Raw genomic sequence first — 9,332 nt, 5'->3', positions numbered from 1 at the left:
TCTCTTCTTGTGGAATCTGCATAAAATAGGAAAACCATTCCAAAATAAATTTTTACAAGGGGTTCTATGGTGCAGTGGTTAGCACTTTGGACTTTGAATCCAACGACCTGGGTTCAACTCCCGGTAGGACCTTTAAAAAATGACCTTGATGCGAAAACACAGGATAAGGAACGTAACCTTGACCTAGCAACTTGTTAAGCATGATGTTTGCATTAAACTAGGTGTTTTCTTGGATTCCTGGTGGTTTATGCATAACGTCTTGAGTCAAGCTTGGAAGGATACCACTTTAGTTATCCTAGGAGGGAAAGTCATATGGCTCGTGATGAGCATTATTCATACAACATTTCATAAAATTGGTTGAACTGGCCGTATCACCGTTTTCTTCCTGAACAGGAAGAAGATGCGCATTTTTCGCATCGCCGCCATCTCAAACTCGGCCTGTACAGCCACATCTACAGCGTTTCTCTCCTCAATTTCTTCGTGAAACTTAAAGATGGATGTTACAAGAAAGGGCTAGGGATTTATTTGATAACTTCTCGTGGATCGTAGCCTAAGATAATCGCTACCAAAGTTCATCCAAAATCTTATTTATCGCTGGAGATAAAACAAAGGATTTCTTAGTGGGTAGCCGATTCTAGGGGTTTCAAGGCCCTATTTCTTCATTGAACCTCTTTCATATCCTATCTTCAGGCTAAAGGAATTGGTTTGGAGGAACGTCTTTGAGTGTAGGACCTTAATTTCCAGAAATCGTTCTCGGTATGCAACTCACTCGAAATGCAAGATTTTCGATCTCGTGGGTAGCTTATTCTACAACGTTTCAGCTCCTGATTCCTTCATCAAGTTTACTCAACTTCTTCCTCTGAAGCTAGAGGAATCCTTAATTTGAAGGAAAAGAGACCGTAGATAGGAATTTTGACTCTTATCCCCAATTTAATTTTGAAACCTATTTCCTTCAATTTGGCACGCTCTCGAGGTTATATTTTCTTCGTGGTCTTCTATGGAAGCATTCCTTGGAGGTGCAGAAACTGATTGGAATCATTCTTGCTCGACGAATCATCATGTATCCTCGGATTGGATTTTCAAGTTTTTCTTGAAGTTCTTTAATGGCGGATTGAATTGGGGGAATGGTTTCTAGGCACTTTCAGCACTCTATTCCTTCATAGAACTTGTGGGTAATCTTCTTGAGAAACGGTAGGAATAAGTTTTGTAACACCCAAAAATGAAGGAAATTAGATCGAACAAGAATAAGTTGCCCATGTAAGATCCTAATGATCAAAAGGGGAGGAATTAATGGATTAAGCAAGGGTGATGATCTCAAGCAAGTCATTCTTATAGCCTAACAAGTAATGTTAAGGAGTTTAAGACCTATGGAAAAAGGATTGGAAAGTAAAAGGAAGTGAAAAGGGCAAAAATGTCATTTTTCCAATTATAAAGGATCTTCCCGAATTTTTACTTCCTTATCTAGAAGGAATTTAAAGAGGCTCAAGAAGGGAAAAATGATCAACATGAGATGAAGGATTTTTAAAAAAATTATGGATTTTTCAGGAAAAATAATATTAAAATATTCAGTAAATGGAAACTTACCATAATACCCCTGGAAGAATGGATAATTGTGAAAATGCCCCTCTGATCAGAATCAGAGCATCTACAGTGACCATCTGAGAAACATCTCTGGAACTCGAATCTCAGCCGTTGGATCTTCTCCGAAGTTGGATAAGATCTAGACAACGGACAGATCATCACATCCAACGGCTGGTATTCAAAACTATAGTCGGTAAAGCCCTGATTGAAGCGAATTTTCCGACGAATTATCCAGAACGTTCAATCTCTAAATCACGATGAATCTGGAGCTTTCAATGTCGGTTTAAGCTCCTCCTATAAAGTCTGAAGTAGGGGCAACAATATGGAACAAGACTCGAGAAAGTTCGAGCACCCATTCGAGAGTTATGAGCGTTTAGTTTATGGGTCTCCTACTCTCAGGTTTCTTCCAAATTTGAGAGCAATTCTCCACCATTCTTCCTCAACCTTATTCCTATAGTTTCTAAACAAGATTACCCATAAGTTCTATGAAGGAATCGAGAGTTGAAACGTCGTAGAACAAGATTCCCAAGAGATCGAAAATCTGGCGTTTCGGGTGAGTTGCATACCGAGAACGATTTCTAGAAATTAAGGTTCCACACTCAAAGACGTTCCTCCAAACCAGTTTCTATAGCTTGAGGAAAGGACATGGAAGAGGTTCCATGAAGAAATCGAGCCTTGAAAACCCCTAGAATCGGCTACCAGATAAGAAATCCACTGTGTGGATTTTCATATGAACCCTAAAACGAGTATTACACAAGGATCTATGAAAGCAAAACTCAAAGAACCGTAAGTTAAGGCGCTGAACAAACCAAATTGCTCGGGATTTAAGGAACATTAAAATAACCCACTAAATGAGCCCTGATGCCTATGAAATTTTAATGATGAGCATATTATAGCATGTTTAGGTTATGTGTGAAATTTAGTTGTCAATGGATAAGGATAAGTAGGTAAACCAAGAAACGGGGCAAAATGACCATAATGCCCTTAAGGATATCTACCTACGGTTCATGACCTAGATGACCTCCAAATGCTATAAAACTCTACAGTAGATTTTATTGTATGATTGATGAGGTGTTGAAGTTTGAAAGCCACTGGAACTCGCTAAGTAGCAAAACCAAGAATTAGGGGTAAAATGACCATAATGCCCCTAAGGAAGACTACCTACGGGTTAAGCCCTAAATGACCTCCTAACATTATGAAATGTTGTATGAATCCTTATCTCATGATGTTGTATAAGGTAATAAAGTTTGGGAGTCATTGGGAACGTTAGATAGCGAAACCAAGATATGGGGAAAAATGTATATCACGAACCACATGACTTTACCTCCTAGGATGACTAACGAGGTACCCATGAGATAAAAGATTCCCCATAGGTACCCTTGGTTGCTAATAAGATTCTAAGTGCACAAGGTTCCATTAGACTATTCCTAAGAATAACCTTTAGGTTTCAAACTTATACCACCAGCAGGTGTTAATGATGGACTTATTATTTTCCTCACCTAAATGAGATGCCCTGCAATACGATATGCTAGCAGGATGCCACGTTTGTGATAATGTCACCTATGCCCTCATGGGGAGAAAATTAAGGGTTACTTTGGAAGTGTTTTCAGGACTAAAACACAATATATGACATGACAATCTCTAAGGGTTAGTTCCTGAAAACAAAACAAGAAGTCATATCCTAGCCAAGGTCTAAATATGCTCCGAATCACCAACCATGTCCTATATGGTCTATTTTATATGACATGAGGATAAACTCAAGATTTCAAGTTGGTTGGAGCAAGTTTTAGAACATAAGCCAAGATGGAACTTAAGGAAACGCCTAAAGAAAACATGTCGAGATTCGAGACCCTTCTAGAACCCTTTAAGGAGCCCAATAGAAACTTATGACCTTCTCAGAATAACTCATGCTAGCTATTACGGGTTCATATGATCATGAATGTATATAACAACTTAGGCCTCAAGAAAATAAGAATCTTTGAAACTTACAAGATTAAGAATCAAGAACAAGCTATACAACCACCAAGACAACAAGAATGCTAGGTACCACTCAAACATAAGGGACCAAAGTCCTCAAGACTCAAAATTCAAGAATGCTAGGTATTACTGTAAGCATGTCTAATTGTGGCCCATAACTCCCACCATGCGATGCTTTTTAAGGAGGCCTTTTTCCTCTTCTAGGTGGGATGCCCTACACCGTGTTCTCTCTGCAGGATGTCATGTTTGGCCTCATTCCCCTCACCTAGATGAGATGCCCTGCACCATGTTATGATTTGTAGGATGCCATGTTCATGCATGTATCGATCACGTGACCTTTATGGTCTAAGCCATGTTCATGCATGTATCGATCACATGACCTTTATGGTCTATCATGGGGAGAACCTATGGCCATGATGGAGCAAGAAGAGAGTAAGTTACCCTAGCCATGAATTAAGAATCTCTTAAGACCTCCCACGGTACGTCATGCGTATGACTTAGACTATGCTACTTGGAATGTAAGAAGCCTTGAGCGTAGGTTAAGGTTGACAAGTTTATGTCAAGTACCGTAAATCTTAAGGGGAGTGTCTTGGAGAACGAATTAAGAAACATAACAAGAATTTACGACAAGAACAAGAACAAGAACAAGAAAACAAAAAGTGTGGTACCCTAGCATATCAAGAACACGATTAAGAGCCTACAAGTAGGCTGCTTACTGAGTCTTGTACTCATTCCTTATTCTCCATTTTTTTTCAGGAAATAAGGAGCTAGTCGAGGTCGAGAGCGGACTCTGGAGCAGGTGCCATAGACAAACCTCACCCATCGTCCTTCTACCCTTTTGTGTCGTCCCTTAACTTGTGTTTTAACTGTTGTGTTGTGTTGTGTTCTAAAATACTTTGTATAAACTTTATTTTGATATAATGTTTGATATATTTTAAGTTTTGGTTGTTTTATTTTGTTGAAAAAAAAATTTACCCGTCTTTTTACAGTCATCGAGTCAACCCGGTCCTTACAAGTTTGAAGAGAAATAGTGGAGGATTTCTCTTATTGCCTTCAATTGGGGGATCGACCTTTCTCGATTCTTATTCAGTATTGTTGCTCTTACTTCCGACTTTATAGGAGGAGCTTAAATCGACATTGAGAGCTCCAGCATCTTCGTTATTTAGAGATCGAACTTTCTGGATAATTTATTGGAGATATCAACTCTGATCATAGCCTTACCGACCTTGGCTTTGAATACTAGTCGTTGGATGTGATGATCCGTGCGTGTTCGTTCTAGATCATATCAAATTTTGGAGGAGATCCGACGGTTGAGATTTGAGTTCGAAAGATTTTGCTCGGATGGTCATGGTAGATGCTCTGATTCTAATTAGAGTGGCATTTCTGTAATTATCCATTCTTCTAGGGGTATTTTGGTAATTTGCCAGTTTTCGAATATTTTATTATTTCTCGAAAAATCCATAATTTTTCTACAAATTTCTCATCACTTTTTTTATCATTTTTTTCCCTTTTTTTGAATCTTAAGATTCCTTCTAGATAAGGAATTACAAATCCGGAAAGGTTCTTGATAATTGATCAAATGACTTTTTTGCCCTTTTGATTTACTTTTTCCTTTCCAATCCTTTTCAAAAGGCCAACTCCTTGAAATCACTTGTTAGGGTACATGAATGACTGGACTAAATACTTTGTTCTTGCTTAATCCTTTAATTTTTTTCCTTTCTATCCTTTGGGTCTTTCATGAGTGGCTTATTTGTATGGGAGATAATTTTCTTCATTTTAAGGGTGTTACATATACATACTCGTTACAAACACAAAATACGAAGTAGACTCAAAAGAAGAACAAAAAATACTAGATTAAAAACAGAGGTTAGTCCATGGCTCACACTCCAAAGTCCGCTCTCATCTATGACCAACTCTTAGTTACTTGAAAAAAAATGATAAACATGGAGTGAGTAAAACTTAGTAAGTAGCCTACTAGTACGTTATTAATCGCGACCTTAAGCTAAGATATTACTTCTTGTTATGTTTTCAGGATCTTATACTCATCTTGAAAACCTTCCCCTAAAATAACCTTCAATTTCCTCCCCATGAACACAATTTTCTCCCATCTATCTTTTTTTAAACACTTTTGTTAAAGAGTAGTTTTGAAGTTTTTTTTTGAAAATTCAACCATATTTTTTAAAAAAAAATTATGAGTATTTTTTTTAGATGAAGTGCAAAGTTCAATGGTATTTTATTAATTTAGATTATAATTTAAAAAAAAAATACAAATTTTTGTTGATTAAGTTAATATTAATTTTATTAAAATACATAACACCACATCAAAATTAATTTATTCCGACTAAAATTAAAACTAAAAAATCAATTTATTTTAAACTAAAAAATTAATTTATTTTAAAACTAAAAGTATACTTCAATTGACTAAAACATCCCTTATCCAAACTATAAAAAATTTAATTCCAAGCTCTCTTCCTAACAAACGATTTATTAACCTCGATCGTAAGATTTCACTTCATCAATTTAAGTAGCGTTCAACTATAAATATCAAATTTTAAAGTATTTCTCGGCAAAGTAAATCTGTTGAAACTATCTATCAAAGGTGTTCGGTAATGAGTTGTGGAGAAGTGTTTCCTTCAATTCTAATTTCAATTAAGGATGTCAATGACAAAAAAGTGCAAGAGGCTAGAAGGTTTGTAGTGGAAGAAAATAACAAGAGTCATGGACATCGTTTCGTTTACAAGCTGTATCATGTGTCTTATTCATGGTTACTTAAATCTCGTTGAATTTGTGCGCTTTTCACATTCGAGACATTTGTGCCTTAAATCGAACTCTTTGCAATAGCGAACTTATTAAAAACTCTTTCCTTGCTGCAACATTTGTTTGACATAATTGGACCAAAGGACTGTATGGACGACCATAGCTCACTGTATTGGTCTCCAATCATGAAGTGTGACGTCGGATCTTTGTGCATACCATATTCATTAACTATAACATGGCAAGAAATTTTTTATGTTTTGACCGGGCATGCCATATTCTGTTGTTCTTATATATCTTTAGTTACCTGTGATTAAAGCAAAGAAGTATAGACATGGTTTCCAACCAACCCTTCCTTTATAGTTAGTTCGACGAATGGGTTTTTGTTATCATTTTATCGTTAACCCTTCCGATCGATTTTGTGTTATGATATCCTACAGGGAATGAGAAGTGACCTTACTTGGACAAAATTATATGTCGTTTGATAATTATTGTTGATAACGAAGATAAATTGAATTATAAGCCTTTTAAGTTCAAAAGTAACAAATTACTGGTACACTTTTACTTATAATCTTCATATTCTTTATATATGGATAAGGAAGGGAGGGATAGAAAAGATACTCATAATATCATTATGACTATGCCATATTTCATTAATAAAAGAGAGTAATACATCCACAAACACACACACATATATTTCGAGAGAGAGAGGACTTATTATAAGTAGAGATAGCATTCTAGTAGTTGTATTGCTACTTGTGGACAAGGAACTCGAGAACTTCTTTAAAAGATAGAGCTTATGAGTAGGTGGCGATGGATATGTCACATGCACAAAAAGAAAGTTCTGCACCTTTGTAATAAAAGACCAAGGAATATCATCGTTATTTATAACTTCTATCACAATAATATAAATTCTGCGAGGACGACGTTCTCTAGTCATACCAACCCGACCATTCACCACACACTTGTAGATGAAACGATGTCCACTATTCTCGTTATCCTTTTCAACTACGAACCTTCCTGCATTCTGCACTATTAGGATATTGACATCCTTAATTGGTACTAAAGCATCTAAAGGCAACCCTTCCACACGGCTCATTCTAACACCTTTGGTAAATAGTTCCAAGAGACATTGTTAGGCCGATTTTGTTGATGAATACTTAAGAATTTTATATTTATAGTTGTAGTTGAACGCTACTTAAATTGATGAAGTGAAATCTTACAATAGAGTCTAATAAAGCGTTTGTCCATTAAAATAGGTTGGAATTAAATTCTTTATAGTTCGAGATAATAGTTGTATTCTTTAAGTCATTGAGACTAGTGTTACTAGTACTTGTTACTATATTTGAGTATAAATATTAAAATGATTAGTTATTAAATATTGTTTGAATTAAAGCGTTTAAAATTCAAATGATCTTCATAACCTAATTCATAAAAAAATAAATAAAATAATTAGGAAGCATTTATGTGCTAGATCAAAATAAGATGCATAAAAAGAACTTGTCGTAATTACTTTATTCATCGACCTTTAATCTTAAAAGTAACTTAAAATATTGCAATATTGTGATTCAATCGTCTATTATGAAATTAGGCCCGAACTAAAAAAATAATATTTTTAAAGGATGGAAAAATTCATAAGCCAACCAAAATATGTATTCAAAGATGAAGAATTCACAACAACAATCACAAACAATATTAATTTGCATCTTGTCTTTTGATTTGTCACATTTTCTAACATGAACAAACCTCAATTTCGAGTCGGTGAGTATTATGGATCATAATCGACAGTACTTTGCACGTAGCTTTGAGCATTCACAAAAGGTCGAAAGTTGAATTTCTTTAGAATGGTAATCAAATAACCGATGATTATTGTTGAATTTCCAAAAAATACACCACAAATTTCATTTATAGATATAAATGGAACCATTGATATAAAACCCTTATTATATAATTGCATCTTCACTAACAAACCCACCTCGGAGTGATCATCTTCATCAAAGGCTGCAAATTGAGAAGCCTTCCAGGATTACTCAAAAGTGAACTTTTAAGACAAATGAAGTTATATTTGAGCAAGAAAAATCATGTTACATGTGTCTGGGATACCATGGAGCCACCAATGCAAGCAATCACTACAACCCGAAGTTTCTTTGACATTGTAGTTGGATCTATGAGACTCATCCCTCAGATGTGAAAGAGTAGTTATATCCAACATTCTTACTTGTGTGCCTCTTACAGTACTCTCAACAAATGGATCGCTTGATCTATTCTACTCTACTTTACTTCCTCTTGATAACGGTGTGGTATTGACACAACTCATATTGCTGATAATCATCACTTACATCCAAAACAAGAGTATAGCGGTCGACATCGTCAAGGGCCCATTCACCATTTCCATTCCTACCGACGGAAAAGTTTTATTACATTCATTTCTTTCTCCTTTCTAACTTCTTCATTCTCACATTAAACTTTTTTTTTATTTAAAAAAAAATTAAATGTGAAAAGGGAGAAAGAAGGAAGAAGAAAAAAGAAAACCCTTAATTTTGAAAGCTTTATCAAATACTCTTTGACTGATGTAAAGAAAGCTTGAGAATACACGTCCCTCTTTGACACTTGTTGGATATATATCCGTACTTCACATGTCGTATCATAATCATTTCATATCGTAAAAACTTTTTGCATCACAAAACTCTAAATTTCCCGTCATCAATAATAGTGAAAATGAAGAAATATTGCTACCCAACATGTCATGAATAAGGAAAATTTGAAAAGAAATAATATATTTAATAATAGATAGTCTTATTTTTGGAGATGTGGGGTATCAATCCTCATACCTCTCGCATGCAAAGCAAGCGCTCTACCATCTGAGCTGCAGCCCCATGATTTTTACATCATAAAACCCTAAATGTCCCATCATCAATAATAGTGAAAATAAAAAAATATCAAAATATTAATAACAAATAGTTTGGTTTGGTGATGCGGGGCATCGATAATTGTGAAAATGAAAAAATATAATAACAAAT

General features: G+C 35.3%; 1 non-coding gene across 1 annotated transcript; it reads left to right on the top strand.

The window, feature by feature from the left end:
• Nucleotides 1–60: 60 nt before the first annotated feature.
• TRNAQ-UUG lies at nucleotides 61–132 on the top strand. The gene has a single exon. It is a non-coding gene; the product is annotated as a tRNA-Gln (tRNA).
• The last annotated feature ends 9,200 nt before the right edge of the window (nucleotides 133–9,332 follow it).

Source organism: Cucurbita moschata, unplaced genomic scaffold, assembly GCF_002738365.1.
Source record: "Cucurbita moschata cultivar Rifu unplaced genomic scaffold, Cmos_1.0 Cmo_Scf00094, whole genome shotgun sequence".
In the NCBI taxonomy this organism is placed as follows: Eukaryota; Viridiplantae; Streptophyta; class Magnoliopsida; order Cucurbitales; family Cucurbitaceae; genus Cucurbita; species Cucurbita moschata.
The sequence above is the reverse complement of the archived record's forward strand: the minus strand, read 5'-3'. Positions and strand labels throughout refer to the sequence as shown.